The 15,483-nt window shown below is 45.7% G+C and overlaps 1 pseudogene across 1 annotated transcript; it reads left to right on the top strand.

Moving 5' to 3' along the window:
• The first annotated feature begins 4,983 nt into the window (after positions 1-4,983).
• LOC118364528 (mothers against decapentaplegic homolog 4-like) lies at positions 4,984-14,285 on the top strand (annotated as a pseudogene). Its single transcript, XR_008087941.1, has 11 exons — positions 4,984-5,164; positions 6,249-6,489; positions 10,198-10,372; positions 10,528-10,551; positions 11,051-11,236; positions 11,391-11,593; positions 11,695-11,796; positions 11,901-11,957; positions 12,115-12,298; positions 12,469-12,776; positions 12,869-14,285. The product of XR_008087941.1 is annotated as a mothers against decapentaplegic homolog 4-like (transcript).
• The last annotated feature ends 1,198 nt before the right edge of the window (positions 14,286-15,483 follow it).

The raw sequence follows: 15,483 nt of genomic DNA on the forward strand, positions 1-15,483 counted from the left end.
GCACAGTCAACTTAGTGTATGTGTAAGGTGTGCGTGTTGGTGGCAGGGAAGTCAGGTGCAGGAGAACAAACTTGGTATAAACGGAGTCATTTAATAAGAAAGACAAACAAACTCCAAAACATACAAAAAAATAATAAAATGGGTACAAAACCCGTTGCGCACCAACACATAATAGCACTAACATACAAACAAATCTCCAACAAGGACATGAGGGGAAACAGAGGGTTAAATACACAACATGTAATTGATGGAACCAGGTGTGAAGGAAGACGAGACAAATCCAATGGAGAATGAAAAATTGATCAGTGATCGGTAGAAGATCGGTGACGTCGACAGCCGAACACCGCCCAAACAAGGAGAGGGACCGACTTTGGCATAAGTCGTGACAGTACTCCCCCCCCGATGCGCGTATCCAGCAGCACGTCGACACAGACCCCTGGGACGACCCGTAGGGCGAGGTGCAGGGAGATCCGGATGAAGACGGTGGAAGTCTCGCAGCATATAAGGATCCAATACGTCCTCCAACGGAACCCAGCATCTTCTCCTCCGGACCATACCCCTCCCAGTCCATGAGCTACTGAAGGCCCCTCGCCCGACGTCTCGAATCCAGTGTGGAACGAACAGAGTACGACGGGGCCCCCTCGATGTCCAGAGGGGGTGGAGGAACCTCCCGCACCTCAGACTCCTGGAGCGGGACAGCCACCACCGGCCTGAGGAGAGACACATATGGAACGAGGGGTTAATGCGGTAATCGGGGGGAAGCTGTAACCTGTACTATACCTTGTTCACTCTTCTCAGGACTTTAAATGGCCCCATAAACCGCGGACCCAGCTTCCGACAGGGCAGGCGGAAGGGCAGGTTTTGGGTCGAGAACCAGACCCTGTTCCCCGGTGCGAACACCAGGGCCTCACTGCGGTGACGGTCTGCTCCCCTTTTCTGGCGCAGTACGGTGCGCTGAAGGTGGACATGGGCGGTGTCCCATGTTTCCTCCGCGCGCCAGAACCAGTCGTCCACCGCAGGAGCCTCGGTCTGACTCTGATGCCAAGGAGCTAGAACTGGCTGATACCCCAAGACACACTGGAAGGGAGAAAGGTTAGTGGAGGAGTGGCAAAGCGAGTCCTGGGCCATCTCTGCCCAGGGCAACGAACGCCGCCCACTCCCCTGGCCGGTCCTGGCAAAAAGACCTCAGAAACCTACCCACATCCTGGTTAACTCTCTCCACCTGCCCATTACTCTCGGGGTGAAAACCTGAGGTAAGGCTGACCGAGACCCCCAGACGTTCCATGAGCACCCTCCAGACCCTTGACGTGAACTGGGGACCCCGATCAGACACTATATCCTCAGGCACCCTGTAGTGTCGGAAGACGTGTAAACAGGGCCTCCACAGTTTGTAGGTCCGTAGGGAGAACGGGCAAAGGGAGGAGACGACAGGACTTAGAAAAAAATTATCCACAACGACCAGGATCGTGGTGTTACCCTGTGAAGGTGGAAGATCGGTTAGGAAATCCACCGACAGGTGCTACCACGGCCGTTGTGGAACGGGTAAGGGTTGTAGCTTACCTCTGGGCAGGTGTCTAGGAGCCTTGCACTGAGCGCACATCGAGCAGGAGGAAACATAAACCCTCACGTCCTTAGCGAAAGTGGGCCACCAGTACTTCCCACTAAGACGGCGCACCGTCCGATCGATCCCAGGATGACCAGAGGAGGGTGACGTGTGGGCCCAATAGGTCAGCCAGTCGCGGACAACAGCCGGGACAACGCGTCTGCCTTAACGTTCTGGGAGCCTGGTCTGTAAGAAAGGGTAAACACAAAAAGGGTGAAAAACATGGCCTACCTTGCCTGGTGAGGATATACTCCAGATTGCGGTGGTCAGTCCAGATGAGAAAAGGGTATTTAGCCCCCTTAAGCCAATGTCTCCACGCCTTCAAGGCCTTGGCGACAGCCAACAACTCCCGGTCCCCCACGTCATAGTTTCGCTCCGCCTGGCTGAGTTTCTTTGAGAAGAAGGCACAAGGGCAGAGCTTAGGTGGCGTACCCGAGCGCTGAGAGAGCACAGCTCCTATCCGAGAGCAGAGGTAAACAAAGCCCTCAGGTGACTGAAAGCCCTGTCCGCCTCAGCCGTCCACTGCAAGCGCACCGGGCTCCCCTTCAGCAGTGAAGTAATGGGAGCTGCTACCTGACCAAACCCCCAGATAAACCTCCTTTACCGTGGTGGGAGTCGGCCAATTACGCACGGCTGCAATGCGATCACTCTCCATCTCCACCCCTGAAGTGGAAATGCGATACCCTAGGGAAGGAGATGGACTGTTGGAAGAACAGGCATAGGTCATGCTCCAACAGGCGACCAAGCACTTTGCGCACCAGGGACACATGCTCAGCGCGTGTAGCGGAGTATATCAAAATAAAATGTAAAATATGTATATATCCTATAGCACCATGTGTATATTTCCATTTACAATTGAATTCATCCATGAAATAAATAATACCAGCACATCAAATTACGTTATTATTGTACACTAGCCTACTCCCCTATCGACACCGTAAATAATATTGCCTACGTGCTTTCGACAATACGTTATCAACTTGTGTAGTTGTGGACAGGATGGTAAGTTGGTGGTTGAAGATATCCCTCTAGTGGTTTGGGGGCTGTGCTTTGGCAAAGTGGGTGGGGTTATATCCTTCCTGTTTGGCCCTGTCCGGGGGTGTCCTCGGATGGGGCCACAGTGTCTCCTGACCCCTCCTGTCTCAGCCTCCAGTATTTATGCTGCAGTAGTTTGTGTCGGGAGGCTAGGGTCAGTTTGTTATATCTGGAGTACTTCTCCTGTCCTATTCGGTGTCCTGTGTGAATCTAAGTGTGCGTTCTCTAATTCTCTCCTTCTTTCTTTCTCTCTCTCGGAGGACCTGAGCCCTAGGACCATGCCCCAGGACTACCTGACATGATGACTCCTTGCTGTCCCCAGTCCACCTGGCCATGCTGCTGCTCCAGTTTCAACTGACCTGAGCCCTAGGACCATGCCCCAGGACTACCTGACATGATGACTCCTTGCTGTCCCCAGTCCAACTGGCCATGCTGCTGCTCCAGTTTCAACTGACCTGAGCCCTAGGACTACCTGACATGATGACTCCTTGCTGTCCCCAGTCCACCTGGCCATGCTGCTGCTCCAGTTTCAACTGTTCTGCCTTACTATTATTTGACCATGCTGGTCATTTATGAACATTTGAACATCTTGGCCATGTTCTATTATAATCTCCACCCGGCACAGCCAGAAGAGGACTGGCCACCCCACATAGCCTGGTTCCTCTCTAGGTTTCTTCCTAGGTTTTGGCCTTTCTAGGGAGTTTTTCCTAGCCACAGTGCTTCTACACCTGCATTGCTTGCTGTTTGGGGTTTTAGGCTGGGTTTTTGTACAGCACTTTGAGATATCAGTTGATGTACGAAGGGCTATATAAATAAATTTGATTTGATTTGACCTGTTGGCCTGTATATTCTTTAGCGTTTTCTTAGCACTATGTGTTCTCTCCCAGGTGCTTGTAATGGCACAGATGACAGCCAGGTAGGATTCAAATCCAATTTTATTGGTCACATACACATATTTAGCAGATGTTATTGCGGGTGTAGCGAAATGCTTGTGTTCCTAGCTCCAACAGCGCAGTAGTATTTAACAATTCAAAACAATACACACAATTCCAGTTGAGGTAGTTTAATGACGCTGATTCACAGAGCAGGAACAGCACAGTGCATGGCTTGACAGTTGTGTTAACCAAGAGTGTGTGTGGTTCTGAAAAGGGGGAAATTAAATACAATAGTAAATGGCAGGTATAAACTTAATACTAGAGGTCAATCGATTATGATTTTTCAATGCCAATACCGATAATTGGAGGACCAAAAAAAGCTAGATAGATATATATGCACACACATGTATTTTAACTTAATATAATACATCAATAAAATATATATAGTCTCAATAAATAATGAAACATGATCAATTTGGTTAAAATAATGCAAAAACAAAAGTGTTGTAGAAGAAAGTAAAAGTGCAATATAATAATATATAGTGCAATTGTAAAAAAGCTAACGTTTAAATTCCTTGCTCAGAACATGAGAACATATGAAAGCTGGTGGTTCCTTTTAACATGAGTCTTCAATATTCCCAGGTAAGAAGTTTTAGGTTGTAGTTATTAAAGGACTATTTCTCTCAATACCATTTTGAAGAGGTCACCCGCCGTTTCCAGGCAGTCTTCGACCGGCAGGTGAGCGCCTAAGAAAACCATACGGGCTTGTTGGGCATACAGGGTGGCAGGTAGCCTAGCGGTTAGAGGTGTGAAACCCTTGTTTTTTTGGAGGGGTTGGGTTTGAAGCGGAAGTCAAATTTAAATGGCATAATTTACCGATAAAATTATGTTCATCTTGCGTTATTTTATGTAACTGCGATGAGTGTTGGCAGAGTGTACCATCGAGTCAATCAATCAGTCGATACTTTAAAAAATGTCCATTCGTTAATGCTTACCTTGTACGTGTTTGTCCAGTGTAACTGCGTTTTTATTTTATTTTGGTGCTGCAATCTGTGGTTTAGTTAAACACTTCATTTGTTCTGTGCTGCAATTCGTAGTGTTTGTTAAAAACTTCATTCTACATACGCACGGTTGTTTAGCTATCGGGAAACGGCGTCCAGAGTTTGGTCACACAGGCATTCTGTTTTTTTCTACACAGAGAGGAGATTCACTGGAGTTGGTGGGACCAGGGGGGAGCGAGAATGGGCGGGGTAATCTCACCGGCGCCACCTTAATAAAAAAAAGCAGCCGCACAGACCTGTCAATCAACAAGCAACCCAGACAGACATCAGCCCCCAGTGGCTGGCTGTGAGCTGCAAGAGAGCAGCGTCATAGTTGGCCGAGAGCCCCACCGTCTGGAATGAAACGGGCGCAGCGATTGGCTCGACTTTTTTGCCCTAGACAACTCACTCTCTCTCCCCCTTTTGTTATTGCAAGCAAACTGGAGAAGAGCCGAGGGAGTAGCAGGATGAACGAAGGGAGCGAGAGAGGGCGATAGACTGATAACAGTCTAGACAGACAGCTTCACAGAGAGAGGGGTAAAAGGGGAAATACACTTGGAATACTGCTTCAGATCTCCCTCTACTTATTTGTCCAGTTCTCCTGTTGATTTGTAAGTAAACTACATTTTGGTATTGACTATTCCCATAGGGATTTTAGCTGACCAAACCAGAGTCACATGGATTGTTGACAGACCTATAGCCTACAGTTAGGTCAATGTAGGGAGACAGACAGCCAGACGCCCCCCCACCCAACTACTCTCAAGTCAATGTGTCTATCTATCCTCTGTCAAAGTACTGTGTACACTGTAGCCTACACATAACGTTGCTTTTCTTGTAGAGGTATTTATATTTTTCTCTCAGTAGGCCTACATGCTTTTGTAAACATGTAAACAAATTACTTTTGACCTCCTAAATGCTCTTAGAATTTCTTTGGTGGAGCATGTATGTTTTTTTATAGTTTATTACAGTTGTATTATTGTTATCAAAGTGGATTGTAATATACCCTACTTTAGTAAATCACATTTTCTGCATTATTGTTTTTTTATGACTAGTTGTGCAAAGCAACACAAGCTCAACTTCATCACTAGCATGACACACATGGAAAGGATGTTTGTAAACAACATCGGTCACCCTTAGTCACCGACATTTAAACAATTTCGCAGACGCTCACTTACAAGAGCAATTAGGGTTAAGTGCCATGCTCAAGGGCACATCGACAGATTTTTCACCTGGTCGGCTTGTGGATTCAATCCAGTGACCGTTTGGTTACTTGCCCAACGCTCTTAATTAACTGCAAGGCTACCTGTCGCCCTACACTTCACATGCTTCATAAGGATGTCAATTCTCTTTAGGGTAATGTATTTTCAGATAAGTAGTATATACCTATTTAAGGATAAAGTCATTTTGGCCTGCTCAATTCTGTGTTCACATGGCCTGCTTTGTATCTTCTGCTCTGTAAAAGCCCCATACATTTTGTGTTGTTAATACTGGTAAAGTTGTTATTAGATTGTTATAGGGACCTTGGTTGCTGATAGCCTATGACTTGAACCTTGACCTAAAGTACCATATCAGGTCCAGACTTCAGTGTTGTGTCAGCGATCAAACAACAATCAAATCAATGAATAAATCAATTGCATTTGGTTGCTTCACCATAGTGGTCTCTTACCTCCTTCTCTCCAACCCCCCTCAACCCAGGGAGATGTCAGTGAACCCCCCCAACAGCAACGATGCCTGCCTGAGCATCGTGCACAGCCTCATGTGCCACCGACAGGGCGGTGAGAACGAGGGCTTTGCCAAGCGTGCCATAGAGAGCCTGGTAAAGAAGCTGAAGGAGAAGAAGGATGAGCTGGACTCACTCATCACCGCCATCACCACCAACGGAGTTCACCCCAGCAAGTGTGTCACCATCCAGAGGACGCTTGATGGACGTCTGCAGGTAGGCTACTGTTATGTTGGGTTGAATGAGGCCTAGGCCGGTATGTTATCACTGATTATAGAGGGACTATAGAGAGACTGTTTATGAAATCAGTGGATCTCATTAATAAATTATTCACTGATGAATTGTTATTGGTGGTATGGCACAAAGACTCTGTCAACTCAGTGACCAATAGCTGGTTGCATTTGATGACTGACTAATACACCTTTCAGGTACTGCCAGCAACAAAGCCTATACTTTTATTTCAGCCAGTCATGATTGCGGTAATACACTCACTACATGATCAAAAGTAGGTGTACATCTGTTTGTCGAACATCTCATTCCAAATCATGGACATTAAAATGGAGTTGGTTCGCCCTTTGTGCCATAACAGCCTCTACTCTTCTGGGAAGGCTTTCCCACTGGAACATTGCTACGGGGACTTGCTTCCATTCAGCCACAAGAGCAATAGTGAGGTCAGGCACTGATGTTGGGTGATTAGGCCTGGCTCGCAGTCAGCGTTCCAATTCATCCCAAAGGTGTTCGACAGGGTTTATGGTCAGGGCTCTGTGCAGGCCAGTGAAGTTCTTCCACACCGATCTCGGCAAATCATTTCTGTATGGACCTTGCTTTGTGCACAGTTGTCATGCTGAAACAGGAAAGGGCCTTCCCCAAACTGTTGCCACAAAGTTGGAAGCACAGAACGGTCTAGAATGTCATTGTATGCTGTAGCATTAAGATGATCCATCACTGGAACTAAGGGGCCTAGCCCGAATCATGAAAAACAGCGCCAGACCATTATTCCTCCTCCACCAAACTTTACAGTTGGCACTATGCAATGTCTGAGCCCTGTTGCTCCTAGACATTTTCACTTCAAAATAACAGCACTTACAGTTGACTGGGGCAGCTCTAGCTGGGAAGACATTTGACGAACTGACCATGTTGAAAGTCACTGAGCTCTTCAGTAAGGCCATTCTACTGCCAATGTTTGTCTATGGCTGTGGGATTTTATACACCTGTAAGCAACGGTGTGGCTGAAATAGCCAAACACTAATTTGAAGGGGTATTCACATACTTTTGTATACATAGTGTATGTTATAAAGTCCCGCCAACCCCTCAGTAAACGTCCCTAACCATTTTACCGGTTTTGGAACACATAAAATCATGAACATTCTATTGTTGTTCTCAGACATCAAACTTGTCCTTGTCATAAAGAAAAAGTATAAACAAAACGTCAGTCTGCATGCAGCAACATTACCTGCTCTTATTTTTTGCTCCAAAAAACCTATTCGTTAAAAAATGTATTTAGAATATGTATATCTAGCAAGCCAGGCAACTAAAAGCAAATTTCTGACAATGTTTTGCTTTGTTGCATGTTTCTTGTAACAACTTTTGAGGATTTTACATTTTGGGGTTGTCGTCTTCAAAGTTGATTCTGCTGGTCGCAAAAAGCAAAGTTATCATGACACAAGATGAATTAAATGTAAAAGGCTTTGAAAATAAAAAGCTTGTTATATGCTCAGTGCTCCGTTGACATTTCACAGAGACACGCTTGTTTGTGCAAAAATCCAGTGTTTCTATGTCAAACGGTTTTGCTATATTTCAGTCTTCTATGATGTGTATAAAGTGTAATATTGTGGCGCAAAATCAAAACTGAATACATTTCAACTCTAAATCTGACTTGGTACAGGTGTTGTACTTTTTTTAAAGCCCATACCATGTGTGTGCAACCTGGTGTCAGAGCATTTCATATTATTCTGTACGTAAATTCCAAGACACTCCATTTAGTATAATATGTTACGTTTCGTATGGTATGTGTTAATTTGTGGATGTTTATCACCCATTCCGTATGATATGTTACAAATTACAATTCTTATATGTTACGAATTTGCAAAACGTACAAAATGTTATGAATTTGCTTAACATATGATATGTTTCGAATTCTAGCTACATGGCTAACGTTAGCTAGCTGGCCTAACGTTAGCTTGGCTAGGGGTTAGGGTTAATGTTAGGGTTAAGTTTATGGGAAGAGTTAGCTAAAAGGTTTAGGGTTAGGGGAATGGTTAGTTAATATGCTAAGTAGTTGCAAAGTAGCAAAAAAAGTAGTAAGTAGTTGAAAAGTTGCTAATTAGCTAAGTTGTCTGATGAGATTCGAACTCAACAAGTGAATCATTCCACACATGGGTTACTTACACACTTCAGGGAGGTGAAACAGGAGAAAAAAAGTAAAGGGTCTCCCTGTAGGCTAACTTCTAGAGAATGAACATAGTATCGAATACTTAGAAGTGTAATAACCCACGAGTTGCTTACAGAGAGAGAGCAAGGGAATGAGAGAGACGGAAACAGAGGGAGTTCCCCTCCCCCAGCTCTTGTGAGGGAGAGCGAGAGAGAGGGAGGGAGTACTGGAGGGGTAGCTCGGGTTGTTTTGTCTGAGACACAGGAAAGGGGCAGGGTTAAGTTAAGCCTGTCTGTCTCTGGTGTGTGTGTGCGTACATGCGTGTGTGTTTGTGTCTGGAGTTTTTCCAGTGTTAAAGTTTGTGGAAGTATATTTGTAATCTCAGACATACCACAGTATTTTCTGTGTGTGTGTGTGTGTGTGTGTGTGTGTGTGTGTGTGTGTGTGTGTGTGTGTGTGTGTGTGTGTGTGTGTGTGTGTGTGTGTGTGTGTGTGTGTGTGTGTGTGTGTGTGTGTGTGTGTGTGTGTGTGTGTGTGTGTGTGAGAGAGAGGTGTTTATTATTGAATGTAAGTTTTGACTTACATCAACAGTTTCTACATTTGAGATTGCCTGTGGATATACGGATGTTAGTGACACGTATTAATGTGATGTGTGAGAACTATATATGAGAATGTACTGCATTATTCTCTGTTCAGGACTGTAGGCTGTGTGTGTGTTTGTCAGTAATGTTGGCTGTAATTGAGCTGGCATTCTGCCAGCTCTGACTCTTTGTCTGAGGAAGGTCACTTTGGTTTTCAGGAAGAAAGAATAATCAAAAAGAAAATGTAAAAGTTTACAGAGTCCATTCTGGCTTTCTCTTGCTGTTAGTGCAGAAAGGGTATGTTGATCCCAAAATACTGATCTTTTTCTCTGACACACACACACACACACACACACACACACACACACACACACACACACACACACACACACACACACACACACACACACACACACACACACACACACACACACACACACACACACACAGACCACAGACCAACTCTGACACACTTGAGTACATGCAGCACAATACAAGGACAGAGTAACATTGGTTCCTTAAGAACATGGGAATAAGCCTGAGACACCATTGATGACTCAGTCACTATTTGTGCTATTCAGCTCTGTCTGATATGTTTTAATGGCTCCAAGGCTATTCCCCACCCAGAGTGTGTGCCTGGAGAGAGTGTGTTTAGCATTGATGTACATTTCCATTCATGACCCGTTTCCTCGACCACTCCCTGTCTACCAGCTCCCTCTTGCTCTCCTCCTTCTCATTCTCCCTCTCCCATCTTTTCTCTCTGTTTCTTTCCCCGTTTCCCTGCACTTAGATTCCCCACAGTTCCACTCCCTCCATGTTTAATTTCCAACCCTATCATGGCCTCCATACTGTCCCCCATTCCCTTCCTGAGACTCACCGTCCTACTGTAAATAATCACCCTAAAATCCTCAGCTGGATGTTGGAAAGGAATACCTCCATGCCTTCTCCATTCTCTCTCCTCTGTCCCTCCAGGTAGCTGGGAGGAAAGGGTTCCCCCATGTGATCTACGCTAGGCTCTGGCGCTGGCCAGACCTCCACAAGAATGAACTGAAGCACGTCAAGTTCTGCCAGTTCGCATTTGACCTCAAGTATGACAATGTGTGTGTCAACCCCTACCACTACGAGCGAGTGGTATCGCCAGGCATTGGTGCGTCTGTTCACAATTTCACTTCCACGAATGAAACAGAAGCACAAATGGGGAATGAGAAAATGAAGTTGTTAACAGGCTCTTTTGGTCACAGGCTTTTTCAGAACTTCCATGCTGTTTCTAACTTTGCTTCCCTTTCTGTCCCTCTCCTCAAGTTGGTCTCAGCATTCAAAATGCAGGTGAGGAGGAAAACACTATTTTCAGCATCATCAAACATCATCAAAATGGTAATAAGCAATAGCGAGTCATTCTAACCAATCTGTTTTTATCGCATTTCCCAAAGTGCACAGGCAATACTACTGTTTTGATACAGATATACTGTAGATGTGCTCTTGGCAATCTGACGAAAAATATGGAATGCAGAGCTTCCAAACTAGCCAGATTCATACCTGTCTGAGCTAGTCTACACTACAAGAAGGACACCTCAATCAAATTGCAAGAAGGTGTCACAGGGTGCATGACAGGGCAAAAATCACTCCCATTTGGAGGCAACAATAAATGCCATCTATCAATTTGATCTAAATTACAGTAAATTCCGGAATTTATTCAAAATGTATCCATTCATGAATCGAAAATATAATAATATGACATGACTCATGCCTGATTTCTGCCCGCCCGCCTGCCGGTCTCTCCCTCCCACTCTCTGTCTCTCTCTCTCCCACCTCCCTTCATTACAAGGTCCTCCAGGTCGGCTGATCAAAGAGGAGTACATCCATGACTGTTTTGAGATGGACCTCCCCTCCAGGATGCCCCCCCAGCCCGAGCGCTACAACCAGCCCCTTCCCCCTCTGCAGATGCCCCCCGAGCCACCCCGCGCCCCATCCTCCGTCAACCTCTACCCCAGCATGCCCCTCTCTCCGCCAGGTGAGATAGACTAAAACTGAACCTGGTAATAAGAAGTACTACCGTACAAGCAATTCAGCTGAGAAGAACCAGACTCTCTTGCTTTTACGTCTAACTCTTACTATCCCTTACAATTTCCATCTTTTATTCCACTTCCCCCATCTTTTTCCTCCAGTGAGCAGTTCCATGATGGGGCCCATGTCTGGGGGCCACGGCGAGGGCCTGCTCCAGATCGCCTCTCCCCAGAGCCAGGGCATGCCCCAGACGCCGCCACCCACCACCCCCACACACGGACCACCCCCCCAGCCCCCTACCCTCACAGCCAGAGTGACTACAGCAGCAGCTCCAAACACACACAGACACAGAGCTCTTATCACAGTGAGTTACTAACGAACCAGGTTGGCAGTGTCACAGAGATGGTGTCAATTCCATGGTGTCAGTTTCAACTCTGTTTGTTCTCTTTCTTCATAATCTTCCAGCGACCTGGACAGGCACCAACACGGCCTCCTATACCCCTGTAGGAGCCCAGCAGAATGGGCGTGGCCACCAGCAACCACCACTGCACCACCCCAACCACTTCTGTATGTCAATCACTTGTCAATCAATCTTTCTGTCAGAAATGCAGGACTGTTACTATATGTATATGGCAGCATTGTCATATTTGCTAATTAATTTCTCTTAAAAGGGTCTCAGCAACATCACAGCGCACCCGCCTTTCCTCAGCCAGTCTCCAACCATCCAGGTACAGACACAGCGTACACCCACTCACACACACTCACCCACACACATGATGTTAGGCATCTCACCCCATCCACTACCAATGTACAGTACCCACATGAGGGACACATGGCAGCCATTTTGCAGTGTTTCATATTATATTTCATGTTGTGTGTTGCCAGGTCCAGAGTTCTGGTGCTCTATCTCCTACTTTGAGATGGACATCCAGGTTGGGGAGATGTTCAAGGTCTTGGCTAACTGCCCCGTGGTGACAGTGGACGGATACGTGGACCCCTCGGGGGGCGACCGCTTCTGTCTGGGCCAGCTCAGCAACGTGCACCGCACCGACGCTAGCGAGAGAGCCAGGTCTATCAGCGTGCCCCTAACCTTGCCTAACCGCTAGCTATTTGAGAACTTTGTTGGGTTGCAGAATACACAGGGCAAATATGTTTTTATCGCCTATATAGAAGTAAATGCAATCCCCAGTGTCTGTGATTTTCTCTTCACCAGTGTGAACTCCTATCTCCATTTCCCAGGTTGCACATTGGGAAGGGGGTGCAGTTAGAGTGTCGTGGTGAGGGGGATGTGTGGATGCGTTGCCTTAGCGACCATGCAGTGTTCGTACAGAGCTACTACCTGGACCGGGAGGCGGGGCGAGCCCCGGGAGACGCAGTTCACAAGATCTACCCTGGGGCCTACATGAAGGTGTTTGACCTGCGTCAGTGCCACAGGCAGATGCAGCAGCAGGCAGCCACGGCCCAGGCTGCAGCAGCAGCACAGGCTGCAGCAGTGGCAGGCAACATCCCAGGGCCTGGCAGTGTGGGGGGAATCGCCCCGGCAGTCAGTGAGTGCTTCTGTCCTTCTGTCTTGCTCTCTCTGTCTTTCTTTCTCTCTCTCTCGCTCTCTTAATCACTCAGTAAATCTCAATTCTCCCAGGTCTGTCGGCGGCAGCCGGGATAGGTGTGGACGACCTGCGGCGGCTGTGTATCCTGCGGCTCAGCTTTGTGAAGGGCTGGGGGCCCGACTACCCCCGGCAGAGCATCAAGCACACCCCCTGCTGGGTGGAGGTCCACCTGCACCGTGCCCTGCAGCTGCTGGATGAGGTGCTGCACACCATGCCTCTGGCTGACCTAGGAGGACACGGACATGTCAACTAAGCAGTGTGTGTGTGTGGGTGTGTGTGAGAGAGAGGTGGCGGTGTCTCAGTTGCTTGGTTTGGATGATAACTGCCCTTCATGAACACTACAGTACGTTTTGGATTGGATACCTTTTTCCCCACCACCTGAAACAAAGACTGTAGGCTTTAATAGAAACTTCTATCGAACTTCTATCGAAAAGGTATTTTCATGCTTTTATATATTTTCCTTGAATTGTCTGATTTTCCTGAAGCAGTTTAGACTGCAAAATGTACTTGCTCAACAGACAATCTTTTCACAGAGACTGGAACTTGCACTAAAGGCATCAATGTTTTCTAGTAGTGGTAGAGACTGTAAGGGATGGACTGTGTCACAACAATGGAAACTGGCCTCGTACCTCCAATGACCTGGTAACCTGCCTGGATAAAACACTTTGGGAATTGTTCAGAAAGTCAGAATGATAGCACATGTGCTGCAGTGGATTCTCACTTAAGCAGTGTTGGAATTATGCCTTGATTACAGGGCAGCAGACTCAGACAGGTATATTGCATTTGGAGAATGCTGCTGTCTTTTAACTGCCTTCAGTAGGGTCTGTTTGTTCTTCAGGGAGAAATTGAAATATTAGTCACCACAATCTCCATCAACCTTTTCTCTTATCAGTCTTTTTCATCAACCTGCATCATGTGACTCAGTTATATTTATACTGGACAAAAATATAAATGCAACATGTAAAGTGTTGGTCTCGTGTTTCATGAGCTGAATTAAAAGATCCCAGAAATGTTCCATAAGCACAAAAAGTTTATTTTTCTCAAATGTTGTGTACACATTTGTTTACATTCTTGTTAATGGGCATTTTAGCCTTTGTCAAGATAATCCAACCACCTAAGGTGTGGCATATCAAGAAGCTGATTGAACAGCATAATCATTACACAGGTGCACCTTGTGCTGGGGACAATGACAGGACACTCTAAAAAGTGCCGTTTTGCCACACAACACAATGCCACAGATGTCTCAGGTTTTGAGGGAGCATACAAATGTCATGATAACTGCAGGAATGTCCACCAAAGTTGTTGCCAGAGAATTCAATGTTAATTTCTCTACCATAAACTTAAATTTGGCAGTACATCCAACCAGCCTCACAACCGCAGACCACATGTAACCATGCCAGCCCAGGACCTCCACATCTGGCTTCTTCACCTGTGGGATATTCTGGGCTGGGGGGGATAAACTCATTCTGATTGTCTGGGTCTGGCTCCCAAGTGGGTGGGCCTATGTCCTCCCAGGACCACCCATGGCTGCGCCTCTGCCCAGTCATGTGAAATCCATAGATTAGGGTCTAATGATTTTATTTCAATTGACTGATTTCCTTATATGAACTGTAGCTCAGCAAAACATTTTAAATTGTTGCATGTTGCATTTATATTTGTGTTCAGTATAGTTACCAAAAACAAGAAATTGAATATTCAGAATCTCATTGATTATATTTATTGATGGAAGTTTCTACATAGGATTTGTAACGTTTTGTTCATTCAGATAAACAGACCAAAGTTGTCAGAACGATTTTTCACTGCTATTTTATGGCCAAAAAACCTTTGCTGAATGTGCTTATCTTCGTTTTGTGTCCTGCCTTTGTTCAACCAAAGCATGTATTTGTGTTGCTGTATGCCAAAATATGCCTTTAACTAAAGTACCGCTAGGCCTAATTAAAGACAAGGTCATGAATTAATTAATTTGGTGCCTTCATTTTGAACTACTGACAAAAGATTACAAACCCCACAGAAAAAACGGCCTTCATTTGTTGGTTTTCTCAGTACATTCCTGCTGCAATGCGCCTCTCGTCAGCCAAAGTGATGTATCTACTGCAATTTACGATTGTGTTTTAGTAAAGTGAGAACACAAATAGCCTCATGCTGTACATGTCGTACAGTATGACTTCATTGGCTGTATTACATTTGTCCAGTAGGACACCTAGTGAACTTTCTGGGTACTACGTGCATTTGCAGTCCTTCCATGTTGATGTTGGGCCTGTGACTGGTTTACCTCACCAAATGATATATCCAGAATATACTAGTTTGTAAAACAAATGTATTGTTTTAAATGTTTATGTCTAATTTGAGACACTTATAAAACGCACATGAGGGTCTCTGCTTCTCTTTTAAGCTCCTAATGATAGCCATGTGAGGGTCAACCACGAGAACATAGCTATAATATTAAATGATTTGTAATGTATTTTTCTTGTAAATCATAATATTAGCAGCAGTCATTGTTTTTTTACAGTATTCTTTCAGCTGTCTGTAGTCAGCTTGATTTTGTCTCTTTGGTAGATATAAATAGGATTTATTATTGAGTTAGAATTGACCAAAATCTACTATTTTTGCATTCGTCTTGAACATAGCTTTATAATGGTTGTTTTAG

The sequence above is a fragment of the Oncorhynchus keta genome, chromosome 31 (genome assembly GCF_023373465.1).
Source record: "Oncorhynchus keta strain PuntledgeMale-10-30-2019 chromosome 31, Oket_V2, whole genome shotgun sequence".
Taxonomy (NCBI): Eukaryota; Metazoa; Chordata; class Actinopteri; order Salmoniformes; family Salmonidae; genus Oncorhynchus; species Oncorhynchus keta.